At 37.2% G+C, this 20094-nt stretch overlaps 1 protein-coding gene across 3 annotated transcripts in view; it reads right to left on the bottom strand.

The window, feature by feature from the left end:
- Nucleotides 1-20094, bottom strand: part of lpp (LIM domain containing preferred translocation partner in lipoma) — a 155679-nt gene that overhangs the window by 111876 nt on the left and 23709 nt on the right. Inside the window, exon 3 of one of the 3 annotated variants that reach the window (XM_073475942.1) lies at nucleotides 17166-17211. The exons of the other annotated variants lie outside the window; for them this stretch is intronic. The gene's annotated coding sequence lies outside the window, so the exon portion shown is untranslated. The remainder of the gene's footprint in view (nucleotides 1-17165; nucleotides 17212-20094) is intronic. 3 annotated transcript variants of the gene reach the window in all.

Below are 20094 nucleotides of genomic sequence, written 5' to 3'. Positions count from 1 at the left end.
TTTTTTAGGTTTCTCTCATAGCTTGAGACATAATGTGAGACTTTCACAGACTTTACGTTTGAGTCTCTAAATAGATTCACCATTTGAATCTTTTTAAATGTGTTTAGGATGATTAAGCTCATTTCTACATTGTGTCTTTACAGGTATGTATGTATGTATGTATTTATTTATTTCAGCATGCGTGGATGGATTACTGAACAAGCCTACTGGCCCAGGATAAGGCAAAAAAAAAAACAACAAAACAATACGACTACAAATTAACGTAAAATGAACAGATAACAGATAAATATGACAAAAAAAAGGAAACAAAACTACCATAAAAAGACAAAAATGACAACAATGAAAGAAAAAACAACTACAAATGAACGTGAAATGCCTACAAAGAGACAAAAACAACTACAAATGAACGAAAAGTGGCCGCAAAGACGCAAATATGACTACAAAGAGAGACAAAACTACCATAAAAAGAAAAAAAATGACGACAAAATGAGACAACATAACTACTAATGAATGTAAAAATACCACAAAGACAGACAAAACAACTAGAAATTGATATAAAATGGCCACAAAAATGTCTACAAAGAGAGACAGAATGACCACAAAGAGACACAACATGACTACTAATGAATGACGTCCTAACCTCCAAAAAGGCCCCCTGGACACGTACCATAATTCTAGCAGCTGAGTTCAGATATCAGGCTGTGGTCCTGTCAGCAAACAGTAACAGCTGGAGATGAATCAGTGTGCGGACTTTTCTTTTCTATCTCTGCTGAAACCGATTATTAAAGTGGATGTCTGATGTCAACTTACATGAAGCATCTGTACTATACTGTTACTGACAGTCGGTAGCTGTATGGGACAACCTGTATTTTTTCAGTGGGCATCAGAAAGACAGCCTTGCAGGTGCTGTCAGCGTTTTATTATTAATGCTCAAATATCTTGCACAGGAAGTCTTCAAAAAGATGATATTTCAGTTTGTCTTGTTGCATTTTGCAGGAAAGAGAAGAAACTCTTAATACTGTGAATTGGCCTGAAGTTTGAAAAAATAAATAAGTTGTGATTACTTTTCGCTACGTTGTCGAGCCCGAGCACATGAAAAGATGTGTGCTTGTAAATAACAATTACTGTTAGGAATTTGGTCCATAGATATTAAACTGTTATTTGGGTTGTTTTGTTACAAAGTATGTCATTGTTAGTGCAGGATACAAAAAGTGGACTTTTAGTCCTTGTTACATCTCTGACCCCTTTGTTCCAAACAAGCTTGTACATATTTGAGATCTGCAGAGGTCTTTCATCTGTTTTAAATTCCCCAAATGAGAGGTTCTGTACAAGTAATTGTGCTCAATTTAATACAGTAATTTCTCTCTATGGAGAGAGTACTCCCACAAATCCTTCTTTTTTCTATCTCTACTTGACCTTTTTTGGCTGTCATTGTAAAACTGAACATTTGTAGCATTTACATAAAAAGAGGCACAGAGAAAGTTTAAAGGGTCAAAATACTTGTTGAGAAAATCTAATGTCTGAATATAAGGTCTTTTGGGCTTTGAAGTGTAATTTGCAGCGATTCAAAATTATAGCAAAAACAAGAATTACATTCCTGCTTCACCTGGGCTTAAAAATACCACATATTCCACTAGATAATAGCTCTGTTTGTTAAAGTAACACCTCAAAACTTCCTAACAAGATTTGCGTGACTTTTCTGAACAGCTGTTGAGTAGTTTACTTGAGTTGTTGGCCTTTGCTCCCTAATGACAGCAGCACAACTTTTCTGTAAATATGTGAATCTGACTTTAATGCTGACTGACAGCTTGTATTGGCTTGGGATATATCAAATAGAATTGGATGGCTTGCATGACTGGAGTATGTGCTCCTTGATACTGCAAGTGGTAAGATGCGACGTCTCAGGAGTTTATCTTATCTGAGTCTCAGGAGGTTACTGACTGACAGCTGTAAATATATCACAACACAACCATAACCATCTTGCGCATACCTCTGTGATAGATAGCAGCCTTGAAAAAATATATTTGCATCAACAAACAAAGAAAGGATCTGTATATTTCACATTTTCAGCAAATCAATAGCATATGACAGAAGATGATCCACCTTCACTGGATTGTAATGGGTCATGTTCTCTTACAGAAGCATATGTGAATGGGTGACATGAATGTCACATCTCTAGCTAATGCAATTTCACATTGCCGTGGCTACATTATTCAAGAATAACATTAACCATCATGAAGAATAGAACTAAAGCAACTTGTTCAACTGAATAATACTGTCCAGAAAAAGAAAAGTACATCTCATTGTGTAAGGCAGCAAGGCATTAAATCCCGTACATAATTCAGAAGACAAAAGGGCAGAACATCAGAGGAATTGGGACATTTTACTCAAACTACAGCATTTACATTTTAATTTAGGGGTGTCATATTTTAGTTACACATGCTTTGATCAATTGTGACACATTTTTCTTTCAAAATGCAGTCTCATGCTCTGCCTTATTTGTAAGATGCAACTGAAGAGACTACTCGCAGTCGCTTAAAGAAAGTAAACAAAAACAGCCGACTTATTTATCAACCAGTCTTGAGGCAATTTCTCACAAAAGTGGTTGCAAAGAAATGATACCGTACAAAGTAAAGATAGAAATGGGCAAAAGTATACTGACAATATGTAAAAATAAGGGCACGATAAAGAAGATTATGATAGGAAAGCAGTCGTGCAGAATCACAAATCAGTAAACAAGACGGAGTGTCGTGCACAGCTCTCTAAGGCTGAACTTGAGCTCAATGCTCAAATCAGTATGCTAGCAAAGTGATAACACTAGCATTTTGATGTTAGGTAGGTGTAATAAATGCTTTGATCAACATGTTGGTGTTGCATGTCGGCATGCAAACATTTGCCAATTAGTAGTAAGCTCAAAGTACAGCATGCATTAGTTTTGTTGGTATTTGGTCGAAAGCCCGACCTATACGTCGGTTGGCCATCATTATCGGCCAATATTGGCCTATCACAGCTACATATTGTATCAGTGTATATTCAATCTGACATAAGCCAACAAGAAAACTTTCACGTGATTTCACGTGGCTCTCCACTCTACGTGATCGTGCTCCAGGGCGGGCATAGAAGCTCCTATCTGGTCGAACGAGGTGTCAATCAAACGGTGGCCGTCTTAGGATCTCCCAAATTGAGAATAATGGCATTTTGGAAGGAAATAAATTGAGTTTGTTTTTAAAGATGATAGCATATAAAAGCATCTACGATCACATTTTGTAGCAATTTTGTTTATTACTACATTTATTACATTAATGCATGGAAAATTGTGTCGTGGACTAAATGTTTTACTGAAATGGATTTACTAGACATTTGGGAATAAGAGTAGACAGCGTTTGTTGGAGTTTGATTCACTACTGAAACACCAAGATCATCATCAGTGAGTTGCCAAGACTTCATAAACGCTTGGTTGTCCACTTATTTGTCCACTTATTTGTTTGATGATTGTATCTGTCTGAAGGATTGTTACGATATGTGGCATGAGTACCCATTTAAACTGAGGAGTTGTGTACACCGCCTAGCCGTGGATGGATTGTCATGCGAATGAGCCAGACAGCCCACTGACGTGCGTCCAGGGGGCTTAAAAAAGCAAATTTTGGGAATCCTCATTTAAATGTTTGTTCAAGTCTAAAGGCCCCCTTGGTCAGCTTCTCACCATGAATGATGAGGATCAAAATGAATACATCAACTGGGATGTTAGTTTGTTTTTTTTTTTCAAACTCTAGTTTTAATTGTTGCTTATTTAGTCATAGAATACATAGAAATACTTAACAAACAAAGTGGGCAGGGGCTTTAAGAAAAAAATAACGTTCTCTAATTTCTTTAAGTCAATATCAGCCTAAACAATCCAACAGGAATCTAGCTATAATGAATACCTCTGAAAATCTCCAAAAATTTGACTGACCTTCTTTTTTTTGGCCTACCATCTAATTAGCATTTCATACTTCCTGTTCTAGCATACTGCACTTCTGTGAAATGCAAAATAAATAGTGTGTGTGAAGAGTGATTTCACATCCAAACTGCCTTGCTGAGCAGCTTAAGGGAACGCATTGGTCCTTGCCTCCAAAAAAGTCAACCGGCTGTGTTGTGCCTCTGACGGCTCAAAATTAAATCAAACTGTTAATCCAAAAACTACAGAGGTGACAATGAAGGACCATTATTCAACGCTGGCCTATGGCTACACATGTCACTCTCGGATAGGTAGCTAATAAGTGCCTTTGGCTTTGGCAACGGATTGGGGCAAAGTCAACAAAGTAAAGCTTATCTGGGAGGGAACAACAGTGAGCGAGAGGAGCTGCAGACTTGCCTTAAACAGATCATCACATGGAGTCATCATTAATAGGCCTCATCTGACAGGCATTAACCTTGGGCCTCTTATCACAGCAGAGGAAATGCTTATCATACAACAGGAGGCCTTTTCTGCTGTAGCTACCTGCATAGGCTAGAGGGGGGGGGGGGAGCATGGTACCATCTTCAACCTTGATGTGTTAATTGTTGCCTTTCATTTTAAAATGAGCACTTGATTTTAAGAAGTGACTCTCAGCGGGGTCTCCTAAGAGACTGATACTAGAGGAGCTGCTCCCTTTATTTTAAATATTTGTGCAGTGTGGTGGAAGCAGTCGTTCTACTGTAAAATAAAGCAAAATGGTGAAAAGTGAGAAGACTTGGATTGTAGCAAACATACAATATAGCTGGGCGTTTCAAGGACAGTCTACGATTAAAGTCTAGGTGATAATTAAGTTGGCGCGGCTTTCTCTGTTAAAAAAAAAACACAAAGATTCTCTTAAAACTTTCTGAAATGTAATTTACGAAGACAGACTGGAATCCTCAAAGAATGAACTGCAAAAGGACACATTTTACTGTTGGACAGAGTTAATTATGATCCTGAACTCACAAACAAGTCAAGTGACTGGCTGTACGACTGTAACTGCTTCTGCTGGTGAACACTGAAGTGCTGAAATATGATAAAAGGGAGGCAAGCGTGTAATTTTGGGGCTCAGACTGTCAGCTGTGTGTATCTTTATAATGGTATGTGTGTGGTGCAGGAGTTGTAAATCAGCTTTGAATACATATTCTTTTAAAACCAATGGTGACTGGGATGGATATGGTTATCTTATTGCATATTTTAATTGGTTCAAAATGCATCTAGTCCAATCTTTATAACACCACTATGATATGATGTCCATGTGCGGTAGAGCTATATCTTTTACTGAATCGGTTAAAAAAAAAGAAGTAGAAAAGATAAATACCATCAGTGTTTTCAACTTACATCAATAATTTCTTATTGCATCATTACTATTTTATTTAAGAGATGAAAATTAGGAGAACTCTTATTTTATATCCCCATTTTATTTGGAGTGATACTCAGTACTGCCTTTGTTATGTTGCCAAGAGCTAGAAAGAGTTGTGTCAGCTCCCATCTAGGGATTAGCAGAATACCAATGAATGGTTAGTGTGCTTTCACACCGAACCTGTTCGGTCTGGTTTAGTAACCCCGGTGTGTTTTGGATCGATTCGTAAAGTCTAATGTTAAAGCTGAATTTACAAACGGACAAAAAACGCTTAAAAATGCGGTTCTTGGTCTCTTTCTAAGCGGACTCTAGTGCTATTTTTCTTTCTTTATTTAAGCATTATTATGTGTTTTTAGCGTGAATTAATGAGCCAAACTACGGTGAAATCCACTTGTTGCCAGTGAATTATTATCAATTGATCTAATAAAAAAAAATGTAAAAATAAAAATACTTATACCGTGTATACCTTTAACTATGACTTAAATTATAAACATAACTTAGAGCCTCAACAGAAACATTATAGGCATCAAAGCAGGAGACTTCATGACAGAGAAGTTGCTGTGAATTGCCTAATAAAGTGGCCACTGAGTGTATTAATACTAGATTATTTGGCAACAGTGGTATCACATAAGCAAATTAGCACTTGCACGTGGGATTTTCCCTCACCATTCAGACAGTGAAAGGGAGCTAAACTGGAGGTGTGTTATTTTTGTGTATTTTCCCAGTTCCTCATTAAAAAGAAATTGTGAAACTCCACAACCTCACAGTGACTATCCCACACCAATAATACAATATTACTTCTCTTTTTGGTCCCATTTGTACCTATTTATGATATGGGAAGTCTCCAGTTTTAATGGGTCCAACTCAAGGGGTTTGTGAGTTATTGTATTCACAAGAATGGTGCGCCATGAGGTCCATGTGACCTTGACCTTTGATCTTTCACCACCAAAATCTCAAGGCATTCTTGAGTTATCATGTGGTACATGTATTGAGTGCTGCACTAGTTATTCTTCTTCTACGGCCACTTACTGTACTGGAGTGTGTAGATGTCATGTTTGTTAAGTCCACAAAAGTAATTTGGTTTCACGTTTTTGTTAATATTTATTGGCTATAATTTCACTAATAATATAAATTGCCCATTATCTGGCACATAATTTATCAGGTATACATCGCACATCTCCAAGCCCCTACTGTTGAAAATATTCCTCGACAAGTTTTATTCACACATCCGGAAAATGTCCCAAAAATCTACAGCTACAAAAACATTTTACGCATGTGAATATTTTATTTATGTTCCCAAAAGATTTTCACACATGCTTCCAGTTTTTCTACAGCTACAAATGTTTTCCACATTCACAAACTTTAATTTGAATTTTTTTAGTTACAACTTCACATATTCAGTTATGTGCATACATTTTTGTTCACATGCACACAATTCTGCTGGCTGTGAAATTAACTGTGAACAGCATTTCACCAGCTCAACATATTGATGACCCTTATTTGCATCCATAGATTTCTCTGATCTAAAGATATATAAATCTTATCCCTTTTGCTTGATTCACCTCTGCAATTGGACTGGTTTAGTAACATGTACAAAAATTCTATCACTGTAACACAATACAGTTCTGAAGCCTGAACTTTGATGTTACCATATAATCTCTCCGACAAACACTGTAAGATCTTTGGAAGTCAGAATGAATTAACACAAACGTACCAAGAAAAATGTGTGGGAGACCCCTATGAAACTGCGAGAGAAATCTTTTCAATAAATTGACAGGGAGCGTAGCCTCCAATACAAGTATTATTTTACTTCCCTTTTTTGTCAGTTCTGTCTTTGTTCTGTTTTCTAAGAGGTGACAGAAATGTGTAAGCTCCCATTTATGTTTTTAAATTCACATGTCGCTATGCATTTCAAAACAAGAGAAGCATCTCTGAATTATGAACACCTCATGACAACGAGATAAGTGCCTTCATTAAAGCAGCATGTTTTATGAATGTGTCACATCACTTGGTCCAAAATAAGCAGCACAGTTTTTAGGCTTAGCTGTGCAAAAAGGTGATGTGACATGTCTGATCAAATTAGGACTTAGCAATATTTAAATTAAATCATATAGTGAACATTAATAGATTGTTTGCTCACTGATCAAATCTGACCCAACCATTCCGGATAAAGGAGATTATCTGAGTTAATGACAGATAATAAATAAGCTCTAACAATGTTTTCCCCCAATGTTTTTTTTTTAACTCTGATTATTGCACATTTTGTGATGAATATTCAATATTACAGAGGAGAACTTAACATGTGAAATGTTTCTATGGGATTTAAGGTATGCTGAAAAGACTGCACATTTGTTAGCTGTTATTCCCAGCTGTCATACAACAGTAAGATACTAAGGCGTAAAAAATGTTAGTGTCATCCACACTCCATGCAGGGTATATGGAGATGTTTACTGTTTATTTGCTGCAAAACATCATCAAGCTAAGTGAAAAGAACATCCTACAGTGGTTGTAAACAAGATCTTTGCATAAACGCCTGCTGACCAGATGCAACATTAAGTACAAAGTAACACCCGTCATAGCTAAGCAACAACAGTGATTTAAACTGAACTGTGCACAGACGAATGGAAGGCAACACGAGAAAACAGAATAAAGTCACAGAAGGTATAATCCCTATACTGTAAGAGCGGTGGATTAGCGGATTTCTGGATTTCTCACAGTCACTGCCATATGCTGCTGGAGTTACACCTTTCCAGTCTCACTCAGTGAAGAAATCCTCCAGCAAATTCAACCTCATCGAAGGTCTTCAAAATAGCTCCTTCAATTACGAACCCATGGTAAACTGCTTTCAACAAGTGAAACTCTGTCGCCTTTAGTACTCGCTTCAAAAACTTTGTTCAATTTATCATTCTGTGGCAGTAAACGGAGATATTTCCCACTTAAGCGAGTCTGAGATTTCCAAACCTTTTCATATCGCAGGTATTGAGCTGTTATTTAATGTTGAACACAGCTTATCCTCCACTGCTACAATGAGCACTGCACATCTATCCCCTTATTCCAACTTCTATTGGGTTTTGGCTTGGGGACATAATCCCCTCCCTGGCTCGCTCACTGGCAAAGCCACATAGAATCAACTCATCAATAACACTTTGTTTGCTGCATACAGATGACTTTGCTCAAGAATCCTCATAGCACAGCGCAGGATATAAAGACATGAATGAGTGTAAGCTTGTGACAATTTCATCTGAGCTTTTTTTTTTAAATACTTGAGCTACCATTTAAGCAATTGCAGCAGACAGAGATTTCGCATTGTAATTGTATCCAAATCATTCGACTTGGCCCAGGGTGCTTCCCCCTTTTGTCTTGACTTACAGGTATTGCTTCTATTCTACACTCTTTTCTTAGCAGCAGAAAAAGACTTGGGCAAGGGTTGGCAGCCACAGCGCTGTTTCCTTCACCCTGCGTATATTCTGCAGCGCTGGACTGCAGGACCACAGATACATAACAATGAGGAGCTTTAGGTCCATAGCTTCATCATGTCACACTGAGCCAGGGTTTCCTCATACTCTCTTTAACACACACAATACCACCGGCTCAGCTCAGTATAAGGTTCTCACCCACTGGGAGACAGTTATTACTAAACTACAGTCGGCGACAAAGCTTGACAAAGAGCTTGAGATTGCACACAAGTTGATCATCTACATTTTTAGAGCACACACAATAGGACAAATACGATAGGGACAAATACACAGATACCAATATGTCTGTGATATTCTATTCTAATATACATAAGAAAAACACAAATACCAACACTGTCTGATTAGTCACCATGAGTAATATGGCAGTAGTGTGACCAGCTGACTCAGTGTTTGTCAGACTGTTGTAGAAGAAAGTCTCTCATTTTTATTTCCAGCTCTGGCAGTTCTTAACACTGTGCATTATGTTGTAAAAGTGGTCAGATATTTGCTAAAATACAGGTGCAAAGTGAGCACAAGCAGATGTCCACCTACACAACTCAACACACTCCCACTGCTGGAGGTTAAAAGACAAAAATAACTCAGTCAGAGAACTTGTTATTGAAATCTATAAGGTCAATAAGATGTGTTTCATTTGTAAAGTAAACAGCGAGATTTGATTATTTAGAGCCACACAAGAGAACATCACAAAGAGATTTTCCTGCACAGCAGATGAAGACTTTGGCTCAAGGATTTCTTACAGATCGCTTTGACAAACATTTGACAGCACAGATGTGTTTTTGTAATGTTCAAACATTCTTGAAGGGCCTTGATAGAACAGAAACATCTAGGCGATTGTGTAAATCTAAAAATTGGACACATTTGGACTTCCATGATTCATCCATGGATCACTTCTTACAATAAATCAGATCTTTGTCGAGCTCCTGAAGAAAAACAAAGAAATCCTGCCTAGCCAGAAGCATCTGTGCAGCAGCAGCAGGGCTGGGTTAAATGCTTTGGCCCATAGTCTTTGTGCGCAGTTGTTTGGACTCTTATTTAATCTTTCACTTCTCCACTGCTCACTCTGCAGCGCTGTGACCCTTGGTGACACCCAAAGAAGATTAATTGAAAAGCAAAGTCAAACTAGTTGTTTTTGGAAGGCTTTACACTTAATTGACTCATGGCTGTTGCTGTTTATTTCTTCCTGCTGCTTAAATCCAAATCCAAACTGCTCAGTGGTCCATCTAAAAATCAAGCCAGGGTATCTATGTCAGCCCTCTTAATCACTCTGGGGTTGTCTTAATCTCTCCATCTTAAGCATGTCTTATTTACTTGTTTTGTACTCCTCACTCTCCTTGTAGAAAGTGATCGCAGCTCAACTAAATATCACCTTGTGCTCCAGTTTCTCGTGGAAAGCTACGGTAATTGTTCAAGAATAGTCCTTCATCCTCAGTGTGTAAACATGCAGCTTGATAGCAGCCATCAAACGTATCTGGAGAGCTGTGAACAAAGGGTACAATTGCTCTATCATATGCCAGTTCAATACACCATTATTTTCCATTGCATTGTTAAGGCGTGTGGGCCCTCCCAGGCAACAGAGCAGCATTGATTCAATGAAATAGATTCGTGCTCACTGTGTTTGCATTCTAAAAATGCACTCTGTTAGAAAGAGTGTCTCTGTGCCACACATAAAGTTAACCAAATGATTTACTTGTGTAGAAAAATGAACTGCCATTCAATGAGGTGTAAAAACTATGACTGCACGACTATCATATGAAGCAAGTTAATCAATCTGCAGTTAAACACACTATAAGAATTCAACTGTATTTCATCTTTTTCCAAGAGTGCATGGACTCAAGTTGAGATTTTGTTAAAAAACTCACAAATTCATATTGAAAGGAAGCATTTTTTTCAAGCGTTACAGTTAAATACAATTTTAAAAATGTGGTGCAACAAAATAATTGATCAGGCTTTTTTCATCCTCATCATTTTTCAAAAACAGCTTTTTGAAGTTTCAGTTCCACATTAAAAATAGAAGGAAATGCAGAAGCACCATGTTATTTTGGTGAAAATAGTGTTTTTGTAACATACTGAACATATTAATGGGAAAGTTTAAGAGTGGCTTATGTAACAGTAGTTGTTCGAGAAGTTTCTGCAGATTTTCTATTTTTGTTTTTGTTCATATCCAATGTGGAAAAAATGCAACCAAAGGTGATGAGAATGTAGCGGACCACAAGCCAGGGTCACAGGGATTATAGAATTACTGAGAACTTGAGGAAAATTGTATCAGAAACCACAAGAATGTCTTGAATTTTATTTTAATAACTTCAATTTTTCATATTTTATTTATTAACTACTTATTTAACTGTTCAGTTATACTTTTTGTAACCAGCAGGTCTAAGTCTGGGCTGTCGAAAGTGGAGCCTGCGGGCAAAATTCAGCCGAACATAAGGTTAGATTTAGCCCTGCAGACGTTTCTAGTGAAAATATATATATATATTTTTAATTATGCCATTTAAATTTTTGTGGGATAAAATGCTCTTTAAATATGTAGGTAGATCCTCATTATTAACTAGTTTTCATAGTCTGAGCACAGTGGTTAGAGTGACACTGCGCAGGAAGTCAATAAATTAAGGGATCTTCAGATCCTAGTAACATTTTAGCATATCAACAATAAAATACAACAGGTGTTGGCTTTTGTCCCGACCAGGAATAGAATTCTGGAGGTTAAATGCTGATGATTTTACAGAATTATTTTGTTGGTCTGAAAACATTCAAATGTGTACTGGAATCAGATTGTAATGTGTAATGTGTAAGTGTTTTGAAGGTTAAAGTTAAAATCCCAAATTCCAATGAAGAAAAGTGTACTGTTGCCTGTGAACAATAACACATCAAACCTTTAACAGACACATTTCAGGCTGACTACATTATTGCTTTTGGATGGAGTATAACTTTAAGAAAGAAGTCGTTTTTTTCGATATGTGCGTTTAACAAAGAGGATCTGGCACATAAAGCAATTCACTTTTTTCCCTTTTTTTTTGGCAATGTCGACCTCGACCATCATAACTCACAAATTGGTATCTACTGCAGTCGGACTGGGCAGAATCTTTACAGTAACTTGTATTTTAAGGAAGAAAGTAAGGGAGGATAAAAAAAACAGAGAAAGTCAAGCAGGCAGAAGAGAATAAGGAAAGATTACTCCTGTTGCATAACGGTACTGCCAGCCTCATTCATCCATATCAGCCAAATTTGATGCTAATAAGTTGCACAATCCCATAATTAAAGGTGCCACAAGAGAGCTAACCAGGGTCTTTGTTAGCCAGTGCTTATGAATATAAAATTCTTCAGGCACCATGTGAGCTCATAGTAGTAATAGTAGCAACATTCATTAGCATTCATATTGTTGTTTTGTATGTCATTTGTTCCGGGCCATCTAATCCGAAGCAAACATGTGTTCTGGCAGCAATCTAGCTAGTAAAGTAAGGGCGGGCAGAATGATCAGATGCACTTTCTGTTCAGATGGTTGATCAGACATGAGGTGATATGGAATCATGATGAGGAATCATTTGGAGGTTTTACACCCTGTACGAGTTTGTCCTTGTTTTCTGTACGTCGGCGTAATTAGAAAATATCGGAAACACACTGAACAGAAGGGTTGGGCTGATTTGAAAATGTTTAAACCGGTTTGATGAAAGGCATAAGATCATACCAGAATGGTAATACTAAATTTCACATCCGGATGTTGTACGAGACTCAGCCGCTCCCAAGAGGAACATAATGAGAGAGTGTAGCAGCACTACAGTCCATCAGGGCAACTGCAACACATCTTGTTTTACTTTCTGACAACAACATTCCAAAATCAACCAAAATTGCCACTGCATGCTAACCAGATAGTCATGTGTCAGAAAACCTTAGTCCAAAGTTCCTGTGCAAGTGGTGTTAACACCAACACTTCCAGGTAGTCCAGCTAGCTGCACTGCTAACTGAGCGATAACAATAATAACAGTCATGGAACAGAAAACAGTTATCAGCAGTTGGCAGTCACTCTGCCACTATTGCATGTATACGTTTTCATATAAAAACTGAGACACTGAACAAGATAATTTCAAAAGCTGAAGACGGCCCATCATAAATATATTTTACTGACTTGATATTAGCAAAATAAAAAGACTATTCTGGATTACATTTTGCAATATAAGCAAAAACCAAACACAGATTTGAGTTTATGTAACATGCATTCTTCTTTCTATGCTTAAAGCGGTTTTATACACAAAATGCATAAATACTGTTGAGATTATCAGGTTGGAAAAGCTCTGAAGGGAAAATGAAAAACACTATCAACCTGAGTAAGGAGTTGCATTTATCTAAAAGATGTTTACCTTAAATACACTAAGCCGGTATCAGTTGGAATGAAAAGCATGGTTATTGAATGAAAGAAAAGAATACAGACATTTCCTAAAGAAAAGAAGCCATAATATAATTTCCCTGAGAGTCCAGCAAACACTAAAGGATTTGTCCATTTACATAAAGCCCTTATATTCTGAAATGAGTCAAGGAAAACCGTTTGGCTGTAGCTCTTGTCAAGCCCAACATAGAGTTAAGCATTTCAAATTCTACAGTGAAGCTAAACTGTTCTTGAAATTCAGCTGGCAGCCAGCCTCGCTAGTCATCCGTCGATTTGATGTGTGCTTCAAGAACCTGGCCCAAACAGACAAACTGTGAGCCAGGAATCCAAACAAACAGTCTGAGAAACCAAGAACCATCCTTGGCAAATGAAGTTTGTACCATCACTGTGGCCCAAGCATGTAAGGCGGTCTCCACCAGACCACTTCTTTGCTACTGTGATGCTGGAAAACTGAGAAAAGAAACCAAACTTCTGTGTGTTGGGTGTTATTCTACTATTTGGCCTTAAGATTCAAGAACGATTCACTGTGTCATTACTGTATTCTAAATACTGCGTTTGAATCACAACTTAAAGCGGGGAAACTATCAGGTTTTTATAAGCACCCCACAGAAAATGTGCCTGTGTGCATGTGTTGTGAATGTTGCGCATGATTCAGAGTGCATGAGTTATTGTACACGTATGCACAAAGCTGTGTTTATGAGGTAAGTGAGGTTTGTGGGTACAGTGCATATAGCTGGGTTGAGCCTTCACTACAAAATAGCTCACATTTCTCTTTGCTTATGTTAAGCACTTTGTGGTGTTGTTGATTATTTAGTTTTCAAAGGGATGACATAAAGGTCAAGCTGAATCAATACAAATATTGCTCTTTCTTTGCATGACTCACCTTACTGTCCTCATTACAAAGCCCAAAGACCGTAAGTGATTTATAGCGAGAATAAATCTGGGACTGTTTATCGAGACTCATTCTTCTACTCTTGACTACCTGTACAAACAGGACTGTACTACAAGTGTAAAATAAGCAAACAAGATCACTCAGCTCTTTGAGTGTGTGAAAAACCAGTGATTTTACCCTCACTGATGACCCTGACACATATTCTATCTGAAATGAAGGCAAATAGGTTCCATGGCAATTTTCTACAATTCAGTAGGGAAACACTAAAACACTGCAATGGTCTCTGTTGAACAATACATCAATGTAGGTGTTAAAAGATTAATTATTCTACATTAAAATAGTTTTTAAATAAATGATTAAGAATAATAAATGGCATTATCAGAAAAACACAGCCTGCATCTAACGAGCACTATAAAACTATATAAATAGAAACAGAAATGATTTAAAAAACAATATTAGGCTACCTTATGTGTATTATAAACATGATATCAATATTTCATTTTAAATATCACGGCCATTGTCAATACTGGTGTAACGCGCGACCCTTAGCTGAAAGGTAACCCTCGATCAAACTGTACGTAGTTCGTGAACAGACTCCCTACTTTTTGAACAGCAAAAAAATGCATTCCTCGCTATTTTAAATTTCAAAAACAATACGGATGACATTTCAGCATTTCTTTCTGTAGAGACAACTATAAGATACAGAATCTGCACAAATCTGAATATAAAAGGTAATTTTACATAGCCACTGAAAAGGATCACAAAATAAAACCATGGTTTAATGAACACAGAATTTTGGACACCTGTCAGATCACACATCAGAAAACACACTCACACTGTGCGGGTGTGCGTGTCTTTTATGTTTTTTGGTGATGTTGGTAGAGAGGGTTGTGTCTAATAATACATTAAAAAAAGAACACATTTTTGCCAGTTTTTGCCAACACAAAAGGAAGCAGCTTTTGTCGGCCCCATATCTCAGAGGGAGCAAGTTAGCTTATTATTACTAGAAGAATAAAAGAGTGTTAATGAAAGCCGTAGCAGGGAAGGAAGCTTCTTGGACCACCTGTTCAACATTTTCATATTCAGTGAAGAAGAGCTCAGGTTCCCATATGAGCACCTTGCCATCTGTTTCAAAAATATATCGAATTTTGGTATGCAACCACTGTGCATGCTTTGCTAAACACGGACACCTCGAAGCTTGCTCATTTCAATGTCTGCATTTACAGTTTGAGCAATATACTGTCTTACTGTATGAGCTGTGGGCTATATTCATTTTTTTCTCCGTTCATTACAAATAAATCTGCTTTAATGTGAGGATACAAACAAACTACTGAGTGGGGTTAATCTAATGGCATACATTTAATTGAAAATCAAGTCTACACTTTTCCATTAGAATTAGAAACACACAAGCATGACTGCAACACTGATGAAATTGTATGTTAAATCAATTATAGCAAGGACCATTAGTGTTATCAGGACATGCAAACATAATTTTGATGTGGCTGTTAAGGGAGTCCTCAGTCAGCTAATCAGGGGATAAAGACAAAGAATCACTTTAGGCTTAACTAATGCACCAAATGCGGACTTGATATGCAGCAATAAGGTCTACAAGCATTATTATTAACGGGTATATTTATATTGATAAATTCTTTCTCTTTATTTTCAAACCTAAAAATGTGTCTCTCCTTCATTGTAGTTGCTTCTAACAACACAACCCAGGTAAACAGATAACAGTTTACTGTTGTAATATAGACTATCCAAATGGTAGCATGCTAAACAGTCACGGCAATTACTAGTTCACTTGTATTCATTGCTGTTTTAAAAATAAATCTAAAGATGTTTATGGGCTCCCTTACCAGTCATGTTTTTTTTACTTTAAATGTTAACGTACACTTCTTTAGTTTTAGCCCAAATCCTTATTTCTCAGCGTGTGATGCCTAGGAAACATTTGTAATTGTTTTAAAGTCTTTCTGGACCACGGCACATCTCGTGACCATCCCATGGTGCTATGACAATCATGAGGTAAAACCTACATTAAATCAATGTCTTTGCTGGAGGAAACATCAGCTGGCTTAAGTTTAACTGAGGACTAAGGGCAAACTGGACAAAGCTTTATTTGAATAGATGGGCTTCGGTTTTGTTCCACATTTTCTATCTAAAACACATGACTTGTTTTTCTTATAACCAAGGTTAACTGAATAAATTAAGCACGCATCATGGGAACACTGATTGTACGTCATTAGGGCAGCCCTGTGCCCTTTAGTCAACTTTCCATGCATCGACTATGCACTGGAATTAAACTGTTAATAAATATAATAATGTGGATGCCAAAGCCAATAAAAATATGAATATATACAATACAAATATGACCTAATTATGAATTTGCCATACATTTTTAGAATACATTATCGCATTACAGTATACAAAACATTAAACCTTATTATTATTATTATTGTCATTATTATTGTTATTGAATTATTCACACTGCAATTTTGTTTCTTAAACAATTGAAGAGATAATGAAATGAGATGGAAAACATTTTTTTATGGAAGATAGTTACAAACTTTCACCAAATCTATGAGATACACATGTGAGATTGTCAAAAAACATGAAAAAAGGTGTATTCAGACTACACATAGTCCTCGGATAAACTTAAACCAGCTGATACTTCCTCCAGCAAATACGTTGATTTAATATTTAGGTTTTACCTCAAAATTGTCATAGCACCACTGCAAGACTACATTGGCCCTTAGTGGAGTTTTTGGCATAGTGACCGAAGTCAAAGATATAGGTCACGAGATGCACCGTGGTCCACAAAGACTATACACACACTCAGAAATAAGAATTTGGGCTAAAAAATATGGAAACCTGAAGAAGAGTAAAGACATTTGTTTAATCTTGCCACCATTACAACTGTAACAGTTCTTTGTAAGGTAAAATATACATTAATACTGTCTAATGTAAGGTCAACAAAATGAATCAGGCAGGCAATTATAGCAGTTCTCACAGAGGCCTTTCTGGTCTGTAAATAAACAGTATTGCATTGTTTTATAAAGGAAGGAAAATAAGGTACTTACCCAAATTTCAACACTAAGTTGTGGTGGGGACAACAGGATCAGACACCTGAAAAGAAACACGGTATAATTACACAGCTCCAAAACAAAATCTGCAGAAACGTAATATGTAAAATCAAGTTTCATAATGAAACATGCAATGCATCCAAGTGATTAAGGCCAGAATGGATCTGGATCAGTTCATTTAAAACTGTCCAATATCAGGTTGCAGCAGCTGTTTGGGTGTTTAATTTCTCTCCGCGCCTTTCATTCAATTGTTTACTTTAAGAAAGTTAGCATTAAAGTGCAGCTCTAACTCCTGAAGTGAAACACTAACTTTTGACTGCAGGGGATACATTCAAAAATGATAATTGTGACTGAAATTTCTATTTCTGGTGTTGTGAATGTCCTACATTCTGTTTAGATACAGGTAAGGGTGGGGGTGGAATGATTTTTGTCTCCAGGGCCCGAAGATGTGTATTCCTCTTGCTGAGGAATTCTTTTGTTCTGATAAATTGACATTGTCAGTTTCCCACATTGCCACAGTGTGGCATATACTATAGGGAGCAGTAGTGGGAACACAGATGCTACATACGATTGGCGTCAGTCAATGTGACAGTTCTTGTTTTTTCTTTTCTTTTGAGGGAGCGGGGTCTATTTTTCTAAATCTGAACTTCCAAGTCGAGGAAGCAGGAAGGAATAGGAATTAATACACCTACACTCCCCTTCTCCCTTTAGAATGGCAAAAATCTCTTTGTACCCACATCATAATTACTGGTGGGCGCCAGTTTGGGATTGTTATCCATGCCTCCTTCTCACTTTTTTTGCAAGTATAATACAATGTTTTGAGAACATGCAACTGACAACTAAGTCTTTTCTCAACTTCACTTCAGTTTCTTTACGCCATGCTAATGTTAAAGAACAAGTATTGCTTGAAGTGGCATTCCTTGTTCTAGCATATGCTCCCTATTTTCAGAGGCGCTGTTTTTCCACATGCACAGTGAGTAGCCATGCGCAGAGGAAAAGTAACCAGCAGCCGGGGTGCTGGGGACATGTTCCTCCAGGGAAATGATGTTGATGAACAAACTCTATTTTGGTGTCATTTCATGCAGTCTGAAACTCTGATTCTAGTCAAAATGCAGCCTCAATTACTGAGTAATTTAAATGCGTCTACCACAAAAAATGTTTTACTTTCCACTTTTAATTAAGAGTTTTAGCGTTGAGCACTAAACAGCGGTGTATACTTTAACTGATGGTAATAAAGAGAATCATTATCTTTCCGTGGTAACTTAAATGAGAAATGAGCTTAGTATGCTTTTACCTAATGATTGTTAAATCTCTGCATCAGAAGGTAATCCTGGTGAAATATAAATATTTTCTTAAACCATCTTATAGTACAACAACAAAAGTATATTATCCAGCAAAAACACCAAATTTTCTCTGTGAGACTTTGCAGCTTGTCATTGTTTTTCTCATCTTTGTTCAGACAAAAGACAACACTTGCCATTTTTTCACCATTTTCTGTCATTTTAAAGGCGAATAATTAATTAAATGAGAAAAATCTATAGATAAATAAAGATATGATTATAAACAATAAAGACAATTAGCTGTAGTCCTGGAGAACATATATTTTCTCATATTTTCCTTAGTGATATCCACACTCAGCTCTCTTTGTTTGGACTTTAAATATTCCAGAAATACTGAACTATTGTGCCATCTACCCCCACAAAGCCGACTGACAAAGTAACAGCTAACTGGGGACCTTATTAAGTGCGAAGGAAATATGCCTCACTTCCTGTTTGCGTGTCTTGCCATCAACTTAAATTGTGCACCATCGCTATGTGGTTTGGATATTTTATTTATACCTTTATTTACCCAAGGTGGATTTACTGAGCACTAATACTATTTCTCAACAACTCCATCCCTCGCACATGCAGTTACACCTTCTCACTCCTGGAACCTCCTTAATACAACATCAGTCTTTTACCACCATGAGCAGACTCTCTGCAGTTGCCAAACAGCCTTAATTGGATAAGTCTTTGAATTGAAACCAGGACTCATATACCCCTTTTTTCCCACCAAATTAGCTCTGGATCCTGAACCAGTTCCATTCAAGGTCTTGAGTGTAACCATTGCAATTAAGGATGCAACATCAACAGAGGAATTGCCTAATGCACAATGACTTGTGAATTAAAACACGGCCACTTCAGTTCGCTCTTCGGGTCAAGGAAAATTTGGTAATTTTTGGTTCCAGCTGAGAACCAATATGTTGAGCTATTCATGGTCAGAATGCTCTGAATGGTTCAAAATAGAGAAGAAATCATGTTATCTGTCAGGTTTCTAGTTCAAAATTAGGTGCACAAACCGATTTCCCCTCCAGCTAAGTGAAATGTGTTACCAAAAAAAGAAAAGTTGCTTGATATGACCTAACATCAATATCCGACCAATATCTTTGATATTTTTTCCCATTAAAGTGGGGGACCTAAAACATGTTCACCAAATTAGAGTGATCACAGTAATCTGAGCTATAAGTCGAACCAAAAACAAAAGGGTTTCAGCACATTCTGTGCCAAGACGTCTGGGGAAGTAGCCAGCAAAGAAGGTGAAACTGGTGATCAACCAAGAAACAGCGGAAAAAGCAAAGGTCAGGTGGGCTCATGGGTTTGTGTTTGTCTCACATTTGCCAACTTTAGCCATTCTAAAAGTTTAAAGCAGAACTGAGCAGAAATGGTGGAGGTGGTGCTGGTACGAGTGCGGTATCTGCAGGGCAGTTGAAGGCAAATAGCAACTGTGCCGAAAACTTTCTTAGTTTTTTCAAAATTTACACGATTTCACATAAATCTACTGTAGATAACAATGTTAATTCAAGGCTCACTTAAATCCTAATAAATATGAACTTGCACCTGGTGCTGAAATGAGGTCTAATAAACGTATCCAATAACTTACACAAATA

The sequence above is a fragment of the Pagrus major genome, chromosome 11 (genome assembly GCF_040436345.1).
Source record: "Pagrus major chromosome 11, Pma_NU_1.0".
NCBI classification, from domain to species: Eukaryota; Metazoa; Chordata; class Actinopteri; order Spariformes; family Sparidae; genus Pagrus; species Pagrus major.
This window is presented reverse-complemented; position numbering and strand designations above follow the sequence as displayed.